Raw genomic sequence first — 19385 nt, 5'->3', positions numbered from 1 at the left:
GAGTCAATATAGGTCTATATGATAGACTTTATAAAATCATGACGCGTGGAGAAAGTAAAGAAGGAAGTGTTTTTTACTCCTTCTCATAACACAAGAGCTAGGGGTCACTCAATGAAATTAATAGGCATCAGTTTTAGAACAAACAAAAGGAAGTGTTTCTTCACACAACGCACAGTCAACCTATGGAATTCTTTGCCAGAGGATGTTGAGAAGGCCAAGACTATAACAGGGTTCAAAAAAGAACTAGATAAGTTCATGGAGGATAGGTCCATCAATGGCTACTAGCCAAGATGGGCAGGGATGAAGCTTCTGTTTGACAGAAGCTGGGAATGGACAATGGGATGGATCACTTGATGATTACCTGTTCATTCCCTCTCGGGCACCTGGCATTGGCCACTGTCAGAAGACAGGATAGTGGGCTAGATGGACCTTTGGTCTGACCCAGTATGGCGGTTCTCATGTTCAATAGCTCTTTCACTTTACTACCACTAAACCCAGCAGGACATGGAGTTGACTCCAGCTCTACATTCTACCCTAGCAGACTTAGCCTTACACAGCTTGGTCACTTGCAAATTTCTGCTCTTGGGCACTGGAGAAGAGTGACTCACCAGTCAGCATACCACCCCATGGCTGGGCACGGCATGGCATGGCAGGGCCTTCCCCCTCAGATGTCTCTCTATAGTAATTCAGACCCTGCAGTGGGTCTGGTTCTTTTAGTGACTCGGCCCTGCCATCAGGTCATAAACAGCCTTGCCTCTTAAGTGGTATCAGTTTCCCAAACAAGTAGCATCCAACACAATATGAGGCATCAGTTCTATGCCCTCTGCCCCCGCCCCCCCCAAGCTCTACTTCAACCCCACTCTTCCTTCAGAGTAGTAGCTGGCCAGGTTTTTCCCCCACTGGGTCTGATATGGTATTGAGTCTAACACCCTTCCAGGGGTACCAGAGTGGGTTAATTGAGCTCTCAGGCTCCCATTAGCCCCTTGGCTACAAGCATGGGATTTGTACACCCCCATCACAGGCATCTGCATGCCTCCAATTGAGAGGAAAGGACAGCAATGCATGCTCCCAGGCAGAACTGGATTTTACATTACTGATGAAATGGCTCATTAGCCTTGCACTCCACAGATTTGGGGGGAAATAAAACAAAAGTGACCAACAGATTTAGCAGCTGTTTAATTGGCACCCTGGTAGCTGGCACAGAGATGATTTCCAGAGGACAGACTCTAGACGCAATGCTTTTCAGCCCTAAACATGGCACAGCTAGTCCATTTAATTCCACACCCCCCACCCCCAGTGCTGTCTGCAATCTACTTTCAGCAATTCTGGGGGACTCAAGATGTGCCGTAGTAAGCCCTGTGCTCCAGACTGGCAGCCGTGGAGCTGAAGGCCTCAGAAAAACAGCTCCAGCAGAGACAGAGCTTCCTCCACACTGCACTGGCAGTAAGTCCCAACCTTATCTAGGAGACTGGACAGGACCAGGTCTAGAGCCAGGAGAGAGCGGCAAGGAGCCCAGACACTACGGTGGTGGGCGTGGCGTACATACGTAGATGGACGAGCTTATAGTGCCTGACCAATAAATCCTTGGCTTCTCTATTGCCATTAGTTCCAGTCTGTGGTGGTGGTTTTTGGAACATGGAGCCTGGCCCTTTGAGCTCTGTACTGAGGTCATGGGACATTGACCAGAGATGGAAAGGGTCACTTACAGCTAACCTGGGCTTGATTTGAACTAGAGATCTGTTGGAGAGGGCAGGCTCCATGTCCCATTGCCACTTCCCAAGACATCCATCTCCTTGTTAAGAAAGGCCAGTTTGTCTCTCGTGCCAGCACCATTTGGTATAGGAAAAGTTTGCGGGGGTGAGTCATCAGGGAGCCACTTATGTCCTCCCACCCCAGCACCAGTTAGATCAGTCTAGGGGCAGTGCACCATACACCTGCTGTGAATTGCAGCAGTAGAGCACTTCTTCCCTATCTTCTCTCTTTCTGCTATCTTGGGACAGCAACTAGCTCTGCCCAGAGAATTCTCAGCTGGGCAGTTGTGGCCAGATTCCAGCTTCTCTTGCATGTAGCTGAATTTCAGTGCAATTTCTCAGCTGAGTGTCCCAGCACAATGTATTCCTGGGAGCCTGCAAGAACCAGGACAATTGTTTAACTGACACATTCCTGTTCCTAAAAAGTCTACCTCCATTAAACAGCTACACTCCTATTACACCAGGTGGCATGCAAGCTTGTGGCCTTCCACAGCCTCAGCAACCATTGGGAACATTCCCAGCAGTTCTTCAAGCAACTTGGGACTTAAGGGAACCGTTTCAAGAATTTATTTCCAGGCCGTGCAGCAAAATCTAACATTTATAAATGCACGAAAGAATCCCCTGCCCCAGCAGCAGCACATAAATGACTAAAGAGGACATAAAATACACAGTAAAAATACATGAATATTTCAAAACTACCATAGACTGATGAATGTTTCCAGCTAACTCATTCATACATAGTTCAAATAAATAACTGTCAAAAGGAAATTATATTCCCGGGGGGGGTGGGGCGGGAGAGTGGGGGGGAAGGGAACATGTTTCCCTCACCAATGAGGCAGTAGTGCCAGCTGAATATATGTTGATTAGAGGTGAAATTCACCCAGCACAAAGATTAAGCACTCCTGAAGTCACTGGTTTTAAGGCCAGAAGGCACCAATAGATCATCTAGTGTGACCTTCTGTGCAATACAGGCCAGCGAATTTCATCCAGTTATTTCTAATAGCCCTACAACATATGTTTGACTAAAGCATATTTTCCAGAAAGGCACCAGTTCCCTAACATGAGGGTTCAAGTGGCATATAGATCTTGTGATGGTCCTTTGCACATGCGTGAATTTCACCCTCGAAGAACAGCAATACTTACCAGCGTGCAAGCATTAATTCTTACAACACTTGTGGAGTAGTGGTGTAACTACAATCCACACCCACACAATTTTGATTAATACTGTAGTATTTATGCTAGGTGCTCTACACTTAGCCTTCCCTTTCTGCAGATGGGGAAATAGAGTCAGACAGGCTAAGTGATATGGCCAGGGCTAAAGAGGAAAGACCATTGCAGGGTTGGGATTGGGACTTGGAAGTGCTGGCTGATAGGTCTGTGTATTGAATGTTATGTCGTGTCGCTCTCTGGAGTCCCAGAGACAGAGTGTGAGTCGAAGAGGTAGAGGACACCATTTTGAACGCTGTCTGGGCTAAATCAGTCTGTGTGACTTCCACCCCAAGCACAAGCCTATGCACCAATCCACTTTTCTTAGGGCTTACATGGGATTTATGTGGTGCATACACCTTGCACTGGTATAGGACAAATTTCTGCCTCAGTGACGGCCACTAGTACAACTGGAAAAAAGAGGAATGCTTCCAGGGAACAAAATGCAATGTATTCCCATAGTGAAGTTCTGTCTTTTACTACAGGAACTGGTGATCCCCTAGGGCACTTGAGGTTTCTGAAGAGTCAGGGATGATTTCTGCCCTTAGCATGTGTGTCTGTCTCTCTCCCCATCCCCAAGTTGACAGGAGCTGTGGATGCACCTCAGGAAAAGATTTGTCCTTAAGCCAGTTCTTTATAGATGGGAGGTTACTAGATGCAACAGACATTAATACTACCATGTGCCTGGCCTTTGGCACATGATGGCCTCTGCTATGACACAGAAACTATTGCTTGCAAGTGGAACTTATCCATCTCCTAATACATCCCTGGAGATAAAGACAGCGGCGCATTCAAATGTTAGCTTGGATTCTTCATCACTGGGCAGGCTAATGCTAGCTGTCAAGAGCTAGAAGACAGGTTTCATTTTGCAACCATGGTTCAGTCTCCTGCTATTAACCAGCAGCAGTGTAGTTCAGATCTGCCCCCGCAAACCACACCACATCCCTACTGACATCCTACAGTGACAAAGGATATGAAAGATCAGATCAGCTGCATGGGAAGGACTAGGGAGGACCTTAAGCACATTCATTTATGAAATTAGAAGCACTAGCTGACTTCTAACAGGGGCTCCCATCTCCTAAAGGGTAAGACTTTGTGGAGCTGGGGTTCCTTCTCAGACCCCACAAAAAGATCTGGGAACTGACTGTCCTAACTGCAGGATGGTAGACTGAAGAGAGCATGGGACTCCAAAGGACAGGCAGCTGGAACTACTGATCCGAGAACCTCAAGAGGTTTGAGTTAGGGTTTGCTCAGTTCCCAAAAGGTTAGGATGGCTGGAAGAATTTCAAAGGTACCCATCACTGGGCAGTCTCATCTCAATATAATCGAGTACCAGAGCATCCTCAAAAGGAGCACAACTCTATTCTCTCCAAACCTCCCAGGTTAGCAGATTCTAGTCTGAGATTTTGGTTATGTTACTGCTTGCGGGTGGGTCAGCAATGACTTATGTCATAAGGCTGGCTGGGGACGTGGAGTGAAGTGCAGACGTGGTTGTCTGGCTCACTGCCCCCCAGAATGGACCCAGCTGAAGGGTCCTGTTCTCTGCACCTACAAGCTCTGTTCTAGACCGTGTTCCTGTCATCTATGTCAAGGTTCTTTCCCCACTCTGAACTCTAGGGTACAGATGTGGGGACCTGCATGAAAAACCCCCTAAGCTTATTTTTACCAGCTTAGGTTAAAACTTCCCAAGGTACAAACTATTTTACCTTTTGCCCTTGGACTTTATTGCAGCCACCACCAAGTGTCTAACAAATATATAACAGGGAAAGAGCCTGCTTGGAAACGTCTTTCCCCCCAAAATCCTCCCAAACCCTACACCCCCTTTCCTGGGGAAGGCTTGATAAAAATCCTCAATTTGCATAGGTGAACACAGACCCAAACCCTTGGATCTTAAGAACAATGAAAAAGCAATCAGGTTCTTAAAAGAAGAATTTTAATTGAAGGAAAAAAAAAAGAATCACCTCTGTAAAATCAGGATGGTAAATACCTTACAGGGTAATCAGATTCAAAACAGAGAATCCCTCTAGGCAAAACCTTAGGTTACAAAAAGACACAAAAACAGGAATATACATTCCATTCAGCACATCTTATTTTATCAGCCATTTAAACAAAACAGAATCTAACGCATATCTAACTAGATTACTTACTTAGTTCTAAGACTCCATTCCTTTTCTTTTCCCTGCAAAAGCATCACACAGACAGAGAAAGCCTTTGTTTGTCCCCCCCTCCAGCTTTGAAAGTATCTTGTCTCCTCATTGGTCATTTTGGTCAGGTGCCAGCGAGGTTATCCTAGCTTCTTAACCCTTTACAGGTAAAAGGGTTTTTCCTCTGGCCAGGAAGGATTTTAAAGGTGTTTACCCTTCCCTTTATATTTATGACAACTTGAGAATAGGCTTTTCCAGCACAGTCATTTCTGGTCCTGGCTGGAGACAGATGCTGCTGAAAGTGTAAGTAACAATGAAAGGAAAGCAAACGGTATAGAAACATAGAAAAAGCTCAGCTCCAGAAATGAGCAGGCATTCAAGGAATTGGAGGGAGTTACTCCTCTACCCCTGAAATCAGTGTTCCCATCCCTGGTGAAGACCTAGGTCAACCTCTTGAGTGCTCAGCAGTGAACACGCTACACCAGGGAGACTGCCCATCTCTATCAGAAGAGCAGAGCGTTCTGTGGAGGAGCCGAACCCTAGACCATAGGACCCTGTACCATGGGCAGCCAGCCCCTGAGCACCCCCTCATGGCCAGAGGTCACTCTACAGCACCCTCCCTCATTTCCCCCCTTTTCAGGGCTCCTTTAAGAGCTCACACTTCAAAGGTAACTCAAACCACCCCCACAAGGGGACCCGTTTATTTACATCTCAGGTACATACTGGCCCTCCAGACTCCAACCCTAGTTTAGTCTCTCTCCCAGTAATCCAAAATAACACAAAATCTTTCAAACATAGAATACAAACTCACACAGCTGTCAACCTCATTTCTTCTTGGCACAGCCCCACCTCCCTGAGGGACTGTCTCTCTCCTTCCTAGCATTTCCTTCACCAGAATTTGTTCTCTTCACAGGTCTTTCCAGTCTCTCTCTGTTTGGATAGGTTCTCTCCCCTGGTTTCCCTGCCGGGAGAGTATTCCTCACTCTCTCCTGCTTCTGGCACTTTCCTTCAGCTGATTCCAACACTTTCTTGTTCCCTGCAGCACTTACCAACATTACTGAAGTATAGTATCTTATCTTATCTTATCTCCTCTCCTCTCCTCTCCCCACCTCCTGGGAGGGGGGGGACGCTTTCTTTTTATATTGGAATCTCCTGATTCATCTCAGGTGGGGCTCATTCTGGAATCAGGGTTGGCTTAGCCCCAGGCTTTCCTGTCCATGGGGCAAGCCACCCTGTTCCAGACCCAGTGTCACCCTGAAGAAAGCAGGTGTAGCTGCTCTGGAATTTTATATGGCTGCAGCCACGTTCCCAGGTGGGCAGCTAAGCCGTCTTTTCTACAGCCACTGCAGTGTCAAGTAAACAGATGGGAACCCAGAATTGGGGCCACTTCCTTTATATTGTAGCTCTCCATGTTGAGTCCAGTCTAGGCAGAGGTTTCATTTGATTGTGTCACCCTGAGACATTAGAGTGGGGTTCAGACGAGCTGGCCTGGCCAGAAATGTTCAGCTGACACAAGATCAGGACAGCCCCTGCCATGCTGGCCAGGAAGAAGCGGCTCGAGGCTGAGAAGCCCAGCGGGAGATGAGCTCAGTGGAGGAGGTATCTGACTTTGCTTGATCACTGAGGCCTGGGTCATTCAGCTCTCTGTGCTGACTCAGTTTTCTTTTGATGGATATTAGGATCTGCATAAGCTTAAAGGGGCAGAGGAGGGGAAGTGTCTGTGCTTTCTGCCTCTGACCTCAGATGGAGACAGCCGGTTCGGGTTAAGGCAATCTGACAGCCCAGGTACAACGCAGCTTGGATCCTCCATGACTCCACCCCTGTGCTGTGTCCCTGTCCCCCTACCTGGATTGGCACGGATCCTCACTCCCCTTCCACAGAAGACTGGGAATCTCTTTTTCCTCCCTAGGACCAGCTGCAGGGGTCTCTTCTCCCTGCTGGAGAGACAGGTGTTGCAGCATAGAAAATCCCAGGATTAACCTCATCAGCTGGAATGTATCTGCTTGGAAGCATAGGCCAGGCCTTGTATGCTCTTCTCTTGCCCCACAGAGTCCATTGCTGGGATGGTGATTGCTAGGGCCCCGCAAGAGCAGTGAGACTTGGAGTTAACACCCCACTGAGCTGCATGGGGTAGTGCACACCTCTAAGAGCTACTGTTTCAGGCGGTCTTCACACTCTGGCAAATATCCCAGATTTGGACTATACTTTCAAGCTTTTTCTTGCACCCACATGGGTGAAACTCACGTCTGAGATCCTGCTCTTATCACATGACTCCAAGAGCTGGGCCCCTAATCACAGGTCCCTAGTGCCTATACCTTGATCTAACCCTTGGAGATGGTATTTCATTCCAAAGAAATTTAATACAGACACCTTCTATATGCAAAGAACTGCATCCAAAACTCATCTGTTGGAAGGCTAAGTGGGCTGATATAGGCGTGATGGAGGGAAATAGAGGCAATATTAATTATATTAATATTATATTAATATTAGGACTTTTCATGTCTCCAACAGAATTTAGCCTTTATTAAAAGGAGAAAAATACTATGATATTCTATAGAAGTATTTCTAATGCACAATAGTAAAACCAATTCTAAACTTAATCTAACTATATATAACACTCCCATTCATGCTGGCATATAGATGGAAATAAGCATTGTAAGATGTATTATTTATCAATAGTAGCATATTCATATTCCTCTAGGCAGACAAAGGGGGTGTGTGGCAAACAGGCACAGAGACATGAAATGATTTGCCCAAGGTCACACAGCAGATCAGTGGCAAAGTCAGGAATACAATTTAGGTTTTCTGATGCATAGGCCAATAGTCGATTCGCTAGGCCTACAATAGCCTCTGATCACTGCTGTGGGAATATGTAGCACGTTAATAAGAAGAGTCTTCTCTCCCTCCAAATAAAATTCAGAGAGTCTGCTGAAGCCAGGACTCCAAAATGTCAAATGATGCAATGCAGTGAGAAGGTGAATTCTGATAGATCTGTGCAGCAAAGCACATTTTTATGAACCTCGCTGCGTCTTCCTTGCCATCTACCTTGGCCAGGATCCAGGTCTGTTGATGATGCCAGCATGCCTGGGTCCCTGCCTCCCAGCACATCTGTACATCTTGTTCTCGGCATATTTGCATCTGCAGCGCCAGCTGACCTTGTAACAGTCTCGGCGGAGGAAGACTGCAGCTTGAAAGCCTCTCCTCCCACACATAGATATGTCATAGCTGCGCTTGGAATGCTTTCCCTCTGTTCAGTCTGTAGTGAGATGACATCCAATAACTCTGGGAATGTTCTCCCTATCCCTCATACAGAGTAATCCTGAAGGCAATTACAGACCTATTCAGCAATCCCCCAATATGAATTTATAAGTGTAAAATTACAGTCATTGTCTGGCTCAGGCAATAAGGACAAAACGTCCTGTGGGTTCCAGCCTTCCCCTTTCTACCTCCTCCACATTCCCAGTACTCTGGGAGCAAAGGGGCTTTCCCCATCACTTATTTTCATTGCCTATCTGCACAGGATGGAATTAGTCATGCATTTGCTATGGGGCTGAGCTGCCAATAGTGTATGGCTTGCGTAATATGTTTGTAAAGTCGTGCTTTGCATCTGCCTCTACTGGTACACACAGGATGACAGCCTCCTACTGTTCCTGCCTGCTAAGGGAATAACTCCTTTTTGCTCAAATGGTAGAGTTCTGTGCTTTGGGATCAAAGATCTCAAGTTCATTCAGTGTATCTAAGTGATTTATCTGGCTAGAGCTGAGTGAATAACTGATTTTGAATTCGGCAGCTGAATCGAACAATCTGGAAAAAAAATCCATTTTGATTCAAACCCAAACAATTTTTTTTCTAAATTTTTCATTGAATCAAAAAAAAAAAAAAAAAAGAAGAAGAAAAAAAGGTCTTTGAATCAACTGAAATGTTTCAGGTCAACTCAAAACAAAAATTTTGGGGGTTTTCTATGTGTTTCTAGTGAACCAAAATGTTTCAGTCAAGTCATTATGGGTTTTTTTCCCCCTAGTATTTCATTTTCATTTGAAAAATTTTCAGGTGTTTTTCACCCCCTTTTGCGGGGGCGTGAGTGTGTTTAAATTGGCCATATTTGAAAACAAAATGCTGTTTTGAAATGAAAAGCCAAAATGAAACATTGAGACGTCTTGATTGTTCAGGTTTTTCTGTTTAAAACTATTTGTCACATTTGACCCAAATTCATGAACAGTTTTGGAACTCCCAAAAATACATTTTCAGCTAAATTTCTATTTGCCCCCCCAAATGCATCCAGCTCTGTATACAGCCTCCATCACTGTAGTATCAGAGCACTGCACAATCTTTAATTTATCTAACTTCATAACATCCCTGTGCAGTAGAGAACTCTGCAGCCTCAGAAACTCAGTCCAGACAATTCCTTTAACATAACTGTTTGAACAGAGGTCATTTGGATTTTGGGCTGCTGGCTGGAGGGAGCAGGGAGGAGCCAATAACCAGGAAGATGCTTAATCCTATTAGTATACCAGCTGGGTAGTGTACAAGCATCCCCAGGGAATCCTGAAGCTTTCAAAAGGGCTGAGGAGGAATCAGTTGTGGGGAAGTGCCAGCAAAAAGATTTGCTTTTGGGGAACATTTTTTAAATAGGCCAGCACCTAAGTGATCACTGCACAATTTGGGCAGGCACTTGCTATGTTCAGAAATCCAGCTTTGCATGTGCGATGTGCCATGCAATGGTCCAATAAGCACTTATTTGGATGTGCAGCAGCGTCAAAGGAGCACGGAGCTTGGAGCAATAAATCCCCTACATGGTGTTGTAGGCAAGGAGTCACTGGGGAAGCTTATCCAGCACTTGCTTAGTTCAAGGCTGTTCTGCTCTTGGCTTAGCCCACCTCTACCCTTTTGGGGGCTAGCACAACTCTCACCTGTTCTGAACATGGAAGTTCAACAGAAGCAGAATGGACAAAAAGTTGGCCGAGACAACGCGGCCTCGCTGATGTGTCCCCCCCAGCCCCCCAAGATTCTGTATGTCACAAGATCTCGAGGGATTGTTGAGCTGTGTCGTCATCTCAGCACTTAAATTGCCCCAGGGTACGATCTTTCCACACTAAAAATACCACTGAAACCTTGTAGAATGAATGTAGGCCTACACACAGGAAACTGATGCATTCACTCTGGCAACTCTCATATACCTTGTCATGCCAAGACAGCTATTGAAACTGAATTGCTGTACTATCAGAATGGCTACGAATTTGTTGTATGATTATATATCAGTGACTCACCCATCTGTGCCAAGAAAATTCCTTTGTATACTTGGGCCAGATTCCCATCTCATTAAAACTGTTTTCAATCAGGGATTACTCTCCTGAACTCAGTGGAGTTACCCCGATTTACACTGGCGTAACAGAGATCAGTGCTTGAACTGCATCCTCCTCCCAGTCTTAAAGCTTTAAATCAGAGCCAAAGAAGCAAATGTAACTCACTGGTAAGTGTGTGGGACAAGTTCCACATGGATCCCAAACCAGAGCCAATAAGTCTGACAGAGCTATAGAAACTGACTCTTTAGGTCAAGCTGTTGCAGTTCACACTTTCAGATGGGGAGAGCCCTGGTTCAATCCCCAGCATGTCAGCCAAAGATGATGAGTGTCACACAAGCTTTCATTATGTGTGCTTCAACTTTTGGCAATGTCTTACTATCTTCTCAACACCTCCCACCTTATGCATGAATGCAAAAGTCTATTGCAAAACGGACACTTTTTTTTCTGGCATTTCTTTGTTTTGGGCCATTTAATGACCCCAAAATGTTTTCCCTCCCTTCCTCTCCCCAACATTTCTGCAAAATGGTCATTTTCCCATTAAAAGCACTCAGCCTATCCGACTCTGCATGTTGGCAGGGGTAAAGGATTTGGGCACAAAAGGAAATTTTGAATATCACATTTTTGACTTGAGAAACTCTTCCAAATTTCAAACCAAAGCCATGAAGTTTGGGTGTGTTTTTTGTCATCAGACTGGACAATTTGCAAAAATGCAAACCTCTGAGGCTGAGGATTTCAACTTTTTGTTTTGAACTTCCCCCCACCCGTATAGTGCTGGTAAACAATCACCTCTAGTGGTCCCTGCTTTAACCAGCAGAGGGGGCTTGCGTGCCATGCTGATTTCATGCTATCCTGAACACCCCCTGAAAACAAACACACACATCTTATTCCAGTGTTGTAGAGGGGGGGCTTTAAAAAAAAAGGATGAAGCACTAGCTAGAAGCCTTATTGAAAAATGATATTTACCCAAGTACCACATATGGATATTTTACATAGTTGTGTGCATGGAGCAGACTTTGGATGTATGTAGAAACAAATCCGATGCAGGATCTGATGCTGTGCATTTACCTCATTCTACAGCAGCATGGACTGCTGCACTAAGTAAATATATTCTGGCATATATTGTCCACAAGATGGGCACTCAGGTAGGTAGAGACAATCTCTTTTTGAGGATGATCACTCCTTCCTCATGGTGGCAGCTCCATTCCGCTGGTGCCATGGAAAGACACCTGTGAGTGTGTGAAACAGAACTTTCACAGGAGTCTGATGCAGACTGTGGAACTCCCTGCCACAAGAGATAAGAATGACCATCTGTCTCATGGCAGTCAGCACTCAGGCCCCAATTCAGCATGGTACTTATGCATGCTGAAGTCCCAGTGAAGTTGGGCCCCCTTTGTATTAGGCACAGCACAAACGTATAGTAAGGGACAGCTTCTGTCCCAAAGACTACGGTCTAAGTAGACAAGGGGTGAGAGGGGTGACAGAGGCATACAGACTTATTCCAGGTCACCCAGCAGGTGAGTAAAAGGACTCAGATTTTCTGACTGCCAGGATGGTGCCCTATCTCCTGGGCCACACTGACGCCAACAATAGAGATGGTCAGGAATTTTCTGCCAGAATAATTTTCCAATGGAAAATGCCCTTTCACAAAAATCAAAATTTGCTGTGGGAAAATTTTAAATTTTGTTTTAAAATGTTGACTTTCCATCAGGCAAATTGAAATGATGGCTTCCTGACTGCTCGGCTGGAAAGCACTTGTCCTTCAGGCAGAAAGGGAAATTGACAAAAACCTGCCAGGAGGGCTGCCAAGGCTAAGTGCCCGGATCCTCTGCCCAGGCTAAGCGCCCAGATCCTCTGCCCTCCCTGGCTCTCAGCCTCCCCTACAGCTCCAGTGCCAAACAGACAGAGATCCCATGTGCCCAGCCTCTCTACCTTCCCCCAGCACCGGGGCAAGAGAGGCTGAGAACCTTTCTGCTTATCCACCTCCCAGGCAGGGAGCCGCTCTGCCTCTCTGGTTTCTGGAGCTGGAGGTGAGGCAAGGAGGTTGAGTGCCTCTCTGGCAAATGGGCTTGAAGGCTCTTGTCAAGTTCACTTTCTACCTGCAGGCAGCTGGGAAGCTGAAAAATTCCATTTCAGTTCTCCCAAGATGGAGTTTTCCTTGAAACCCCTTCCTGCTAAAAGTTCACACTTGTGACTTTTCACCTGTTTTGGGAGAAATTTTTTTTCCTCAAAAACATGATTTGTTTTGGTAGAAAGGGATTTCCCTTTTCCAGCTAGTTCTATTCATTAACCACTCTCTTTTTACAACACATTTACAGAGTCTAATGTCCATGAAGCCACATCAAGTCTTCCATCTTTTCTCCAGTGCTGATGAAAGGTTGTTGCAGAACAGCTGGTATTTCTCTTTGCCTGATTGTTTATTACCAGATGTGGTCATACCTGCCATCCAACCTGTTCTTACTGCCTTCCCTACCGGAGCTTTTTCACACGCTCACTCAGCTGTAACACAATCATTCTTTGAGTGGTCATTTCTAATGTCTGTGACCTTCAGAAATAAGGCCGATACAAAAGATACCAAACTGGCCACTTCCCATGATTTTTGCAGAACCCTCTGTTAAACACACAAGTTACTATGCAGCATGTATCAGAAATATCTGCAACTTTCAGCTCGGAAAATAGTGGGTTATTTCAAATCAAGGCTTTATTTGATGCCAGTAATATCACACAAAAATATGATGTCTTTTTAAAGTGTAACTAATTACACTTATTAATTAACAAGACTAATTTTCAGTGAGTCCTGCTGACCTTGGAATTTATGGCAAAGCTACCACCTAAAGTCTATTATTCCATGAATTACTTGTTAGTAGTACTATTATGATTTAACATTTATATTAAAGTACTGCCTAAATGTCACAAGCAGGTCGGGCCTCATGGTTCTGTGTGCTATACTAATGTATAATCAATGACAGCCACTTCCCAAGAGAGCTTGTAATCTGAAAGGCAAAGTGGAAGAACTGGGTGGGCACGCACAGGCGGGCTGAGGGCAAGGTAGAGAAGGTAACAGAATAGGAGATATGGAATTCCTAGCCATTCAGTACCAGTAGCCATTCCCAGCCTATTTGTAGGCTGGCCATGCTACCTCTGGTATAGGGTGACCAGATGTCCCAATTTTATAGGGACAGTCCTGATCATAGAATCATAGAATCATAGAATATCAGGGTTGGAAGGGACCCCAGAAGGTCATCTAGTCCAACCCCCTGCTCAAAGCAGGACCAAGTCCCAGTTAAATCATCCCAGCCAGGGCTTTGTCAAGCCTGACCTTAAAAACCTCTAAGGAAGGAGATTCTACCACCTCCCTAGGTAACGCATTCCAGTGTTTCACCACCCTCTTAGTGAAAAAGTTTTTCCTAATATCCAATCTAAACCTCCCCCATTGCAACTTGAGACCATTACTCCTCGTTCTGTCATCTGCTACCATTGAGAACAGTCTAGAGCCATCCTCTTTGGAACCCCCTTTCAGGTAGTTGAAAGCAGCTATCAAATCCCCCCTCATTCTTCTCTTCTGCAGACTAAACAATCCCAGCTCCCTCAGCCTCTCCTCATAAGTCATGTGCTCTAGACCCCTAATCATTTTTGTTGCCCTTCGCTGGACTCTTTCCAATTTATCCACATCCTTCTTGTAGTGTGGGGCCCAAAACTGGACACAGTACTCCAGATGAGGCCTCACCAGTGTCGAATAGAGGGGAACGATCACGTCCCTCGATCTGCTCGCTATGCCCCTACTTATACATCCCAAAATGCCATTGGCCTTCTTGGCAACAAGGGCACACTGCTGACTCATATCCAGCTTCTCGTCCACTGTCACCCCTAGGTCCTTTTCCGCAGAACTGCTGCCTAGCCATTCGGTCCCTAGTCTGTAGCCGTGCATTGGATTCTTCCATCCTAAGTGCAGGACCCTGCACTTATCCTTATTGAACCTCATCAGATTTCTTTTGGCCCAATCCTCCAATTTGTCTAGGTCCTTCTGTATCCTATCCCTCCCCTCCAGCGTATCTACCACTCCTCCCAGGATATACGGGAGTGGTGTCTTATATAGGCGCCTATTATCCCCCACCCCCGTCCTGATTTTTCACACTGGCTTCCTGGTCACCCTACTCTGGTACCACATTCCCACCACCGAGAAATAATTAGATGGCACTTTGCACAACTTGAGGGCTGCTGCTCTCTTCTGTGCTCAACCTGCTGCTCACCGTGGGCTCAATCCAGCCCATGACAAGCCAAGGGGGTGGGAGGCTTTCCATTGGCTTCAGTGGGAGTTGGATAGGGCCCCAAGTGATACTGGGCAAGATACTGATAACATGCTTTTCGGCTCCCCCACAAATTGCATGGGAGAGCAGGGGTGGGATTGGCTTCGTGGAGCCGGGATTTCAACCCAAGCCTTTCATCTTTCTTTGGCCTTCTCTGGCTCCCTGCAAAACAAGAATAATGACATTCCCCCACCTCCTTGGGGCATGGAGGAATTTCATTTATTAATGCTGAGAAAGTGCTTTGAGATCCTCAAAAGAAAGGCTCTGTGAGAAGCATAATGTAGCAATGCACCCTGGGGACGGATTCTGTTCTATTAATGCTGTTTCTAGGCAACTGGGATGTTGTCCAAAGTAAAAATAATAATAATACTGCTAATAACGCCCCACCTCCCCAGACTCTGGGTCTAACAGCACAGAAGATGCAGCCACTCTACGAAAGCTAGCAGGACAACAGGCAGAGAATGGAATGACTCCCCAAGTAAGAGCTGGTGAAAAAGGAAGGTCAAAATGGTCAACAGTGGGCTGAGCTGAAAATAGAGGCTTTCAAGACAAAAACAGACACACCTGGGGGCATCCGCAGGGAGGTGAACCCCTGATTCAAAAGGCCCCACCCTGAATTTGATCCATTCAGAACTTCCAGATGAGCAACCATGACAATCCAGCCTATTGTCAGCTGCTTTGAAAGAATTGTAAAGTGACAGGTGGCTCCAGCGAGACAAATAATGCTTTGCACTGAACTTAGGTAGAGCTTTTTATTCCCAGCTCTGCAAGCACTTTGAAAAAGTGGGTTATGATCTCAAGTTTACAGATGGGGAAACTGAGGCACAGAGCAGTAACATGACTTGATCAAGCTCAGTGACACAGCCAGGAATAGATTCATCCTTAGATTTATAAAGCCAGATGGGGACCATTGTGATCATCCGGTCTGACCTCCTGCATAACACAGGCCATAGGACTTACTGACTCTTACCGCTGAATACTACTGAGTTTAGATTAGATGCTTCTTATACCATCTACTATGACTTAAACTTCTGCTAGTTATCTAAATCTATTCCTCTTTGTCTGTGTGTGGGTAGATGAGAAGGCAGCAGAGGGGAGGGGAGGGAGAAAAACACAGCGTCTGAGATGAAACACGCCCTTCTTTTGGGGCTTGGTGTCACTTTAATCTGTCTGAGCTGAGGAGGTTTGTTACGGGATGGTATGTACTATAAGGAACAGATGCTTTGTACTTGTATCAAATTAAGATGCCTGGTCACTGGGCTGTAACTCATTGCTGACTTTAAGCCCTTCAAAAAGAAATGAAGGATGTGAACTCCTGTGTCTCTCACAGAAGCCTGACTTGACCAGAGGCAGGGCCGGCTCTACAGTTTTTGCCGCCCCAAGCAGTGAAAAAAAAAACTACTGCCATGGTCGGCAAAAGGAAGAAGCTGCCACCGATTTGCTGCCGCGGCCGACAAAAGGGAGAAGCTGCAGCCGAATTGCTGCCGCGGCCAGAGGAACTGCCGTCCCTTTCTCACTGCTGCCCCACGCACCTGCTTGGAATGCTGGGGCCCGGAGCTGGCCCTGCCCAGAGATGAACCCATATCAAAACCTAACCTCAGAACTTCAGCTGGTGTAAAGTGGAGCTGTGTCGAGTTACACTAGTGGGAGATCTGGACTGTACAGTCTAAACACCCCCAAATATCATGGTTGGCTCATTTCTTCAGCTATCAAATCAAAAATCACGTCTCCAAACACCTATGTTGGAGAAGGCTGGAGTCAGATCTAAACTCTGTGGGTTTGTAAGATCAGCCCTAGGCGTGGCAGCCTTGGACTCATGGGACACCTGCGGCCCAGAGTCTGTATCGCTTTGCTTAGGACTGAACTGGGGAAGTAGCAGGGCCGTGCGGCTGATGTGTCCACAGCTGTCAATATAAGGAAATCCCAGTCGCTGCCAATGAAAGCCTACAGAAGAAGCATCGTACTTTCCCCTTCCTCTTGCCTCCTACTGTATGCTTATCTTAGCCCACAGAATGAAGACTGTACTGTCTGATAATTAGAATAGGGGAAGGGGATTCAGGACTCCTGGGTTTCATTTCCCTGTTCATTTCCCTGTTCTGACTCTTTGCCAATCGCCTCTGCTCCTAGGTCCTGCCACAGGCTACAATCAGCTGTGCTGCTCACTGCTCTGATTCAGACTTATTGCTCCATCACCCTGTCAGGGCTGGACCACCTGGAACCACGTGTTATTCATTAATCCACCCAGCTTACAGTGAGTGGAAGGAGGAACTGCTCTTGGCACAGACCATCAGTGCCTCACATTTTCTGGTGAACCAAGCAATACTCTGGCAGTCACCTTCCCTGCCCCTCTCATTTTGTAACAATCCTTGGTCACTGATCTGGCCAAAGCTGCTAAACTCGACGAAAGTAATGAGCTTTACTCCTTCCAATGAGAATTTGGCTTTGTTTCCCCTGCCGTCCAAGTCACACAACAGACAACTTCTTCTCAATGTGGTATTTTCACTGCAGGTGTCTTACCCTGAGGGCTTGCCATGGGGGAAGTATTGGGCTATCCGGTTACAGGAAACCTTCCCCCACACAGCAATGTTCTTCTTGTCTGCAAGTATCTGCCCTGAGAGGTATCAGGAAGAATTTGCAGAGCAGTGCGTGAATGCATATCCTAAAGACACCTAGACACTAGAGAAGTCCCATTTTGGGGACTTCCAAATTCCCCTTCATGGGATTGTCCCCAATTGATGAGCCAACAACACCCTATCAATTCTCCTTCCAGCCTCTGCTACTTATGGTTGAGTTGGTGGGACATGTGAAATCTGCTGGTGGAGCTCGATCTAGTTCCCAGTTGACAGGGGTCCACACTGAAAAGTTACCACCGCCATAACTGGCATTAATTGGCTCCTCATCTGAAGAGAGGCCAAGGACTGACCAGATACGGCTGCTGCACTGTCCTATTATCCCAATATGCCTCAACCGCCAACTTGGAGAGTGATATTGGGATGAGTCAGGCACCGAGGCATTTTGGGATGAGAGAAGAGTTTAGTGGCCAGACATGGTCAGTCCTCAGATTCTTTGCTAAAAGGAAGCAAGTTTGGAGCTGAGGCTTTCCATGCTGTTCTATGGAGAAACAGAGGGTTCTGGTCTCAGGGGCTGCCAATCGAGCACCTTTTGTTGGTATTACACTTCACTTGCAATTTCCTTCCTTTAAGAATTAATTAGGTGGCCCCAGCAGTGAAAGCACATGGCTTGAAATGTATCATGTGCTCGTATTGACTGTCTAGCCTGTGAAAAAGCACAGGACAACTGCAGATGACTCCACCACCTTGCTTGCTGGTGCTGGAATGCCAGTCAAAGGGGCAGAAGAAACAACTGGGACAACAGAACAGGCTATTGACTTAGGCTATTAAGCTTATGGGCCCATGAGAAAATACATGTGAGCTAGATGGGACCATGAGACAGCTGGTAGCTGATAGGGTTGCTGAAAAGACCACTCTGAATAATATCCCCAGAGTATTTGGCTTTCCTTTTGCATTGGGCAGACTGGGCTTTCTTCGAGAAATCCATCCCCTTCAGTCATCACAGGGCAGATGCCTCTCTCCAGGGCATCTAGAGCACCTTTCTGGAGCACGAGCACTCAAGGAGACCCACCTATTGAAAGAAACTGGGGAGGAGAGAAATGGGGGTATTTGGAGCCCTGCCAGAGAATTTATTTACCTGCCTCAGAGGGGTGTTGGGAGGAGTAGCTGATGGATTAGCATGCTTTGAAGTTGAAAAGTGCTACATAAAAGTGTTATTAGATCGATTATTAATGACTGAGCCAGTAAGACAAGGGGATGACCAATAAGAATGGTTAAGCCTTTATATTGGTGTTTTTCCCCTCTTCAGAACAGTTTGGGGCAGATGCTTCTTTCACTAAAAAGAGTGGCAAAACTCCCATTGGCTTCAACAGGAGTAGGATCTGGCCCTTTAAATCTGCAGTTTCATTGCGTTGCTGTACATCTGCTGTTGGGAAATAGCCACCAAGCATGGATGCGCACCGCCACTCCATCAAAGAGTCATAACAGGAGGGCAAAGATCTCCTCCAGCATGACTGTCCAGACCTTGCAGGAGGCAAGGCTCGACTATGTCTCTGTTTGCTTGAAGCTCCGAGTTCCATTGGCCCACGAATGATGGGTAACCCGAGTGTTCAGATGGGGAGCTTCTTCTTGGAGATCAGATTGCTGTCTAACCAGAAATTCCAACGGAGTCTGCAAGGCTTGGTCAGCTGCCAGCCCCCAAGAGTGTTTCAGTTCCTTTAATCCATGTTAGGACCAAGGGGATTGGGAGCGCCTTAAACCAAAGCAATGAGAAGCACTGAAGATGTACATTACTATGGGGTTCTGTGACTGTGTCTGCACCGCATGGCAATGACAGCAACCGCCCAGTAATAATCAAACTCCCAGAGTCCTCTCCCAGGAGGCACTGGGCTCAATGTAAGGATGGCGTCTCCTTTGTTTGTCCCCAAGTCCTAGTCAGGGATCAGGAGGGGAGGGCAGAGATGTCCCCATAACTCCATAGATCAGATTATATGAACCATGCAGAGTGTGAGCAGCCCTGCCCGGAAAAGAGGCAGGTGTCAGGAGATCCCTGGCTATTCCTTAACCTGCTGAGCCCATAAGTAACATAGGTCACTTGATTCTAACA

General features: G+C 46.3%; 1 protein-coding gene across 1 annotated transcript in view; it reads right to left on the bottom strand.

Moving 5' to 3' along the window:
• Nucleotides 1-19385, bottom strand: part of KCNJ5 (potassium inwardly rectifying channel subfamily J member 5) — a 241303-nt gene that overhangs the window by 186483 nt on the left and 35435 nt on the right. The gene's annotated exons all lie outside the window — the stretch shown is intronic.

Source organism: Chelonia mydas, chromosome 22, assembly GCF_015237465.2.
Source record: "Chelonia mydas isolate rCheMyd1 chromosome 22, rCheMyd1.pri.v2, whole genome shotgun sequence".
NCBI lineage: Eukaryota > Metazoa > Chordata > Testudines > Cheloniidae > Chelonia > Chelonia mydas.
This window is presented reverse-complemented; position numbering and strand designations above follow the sequence as displayed.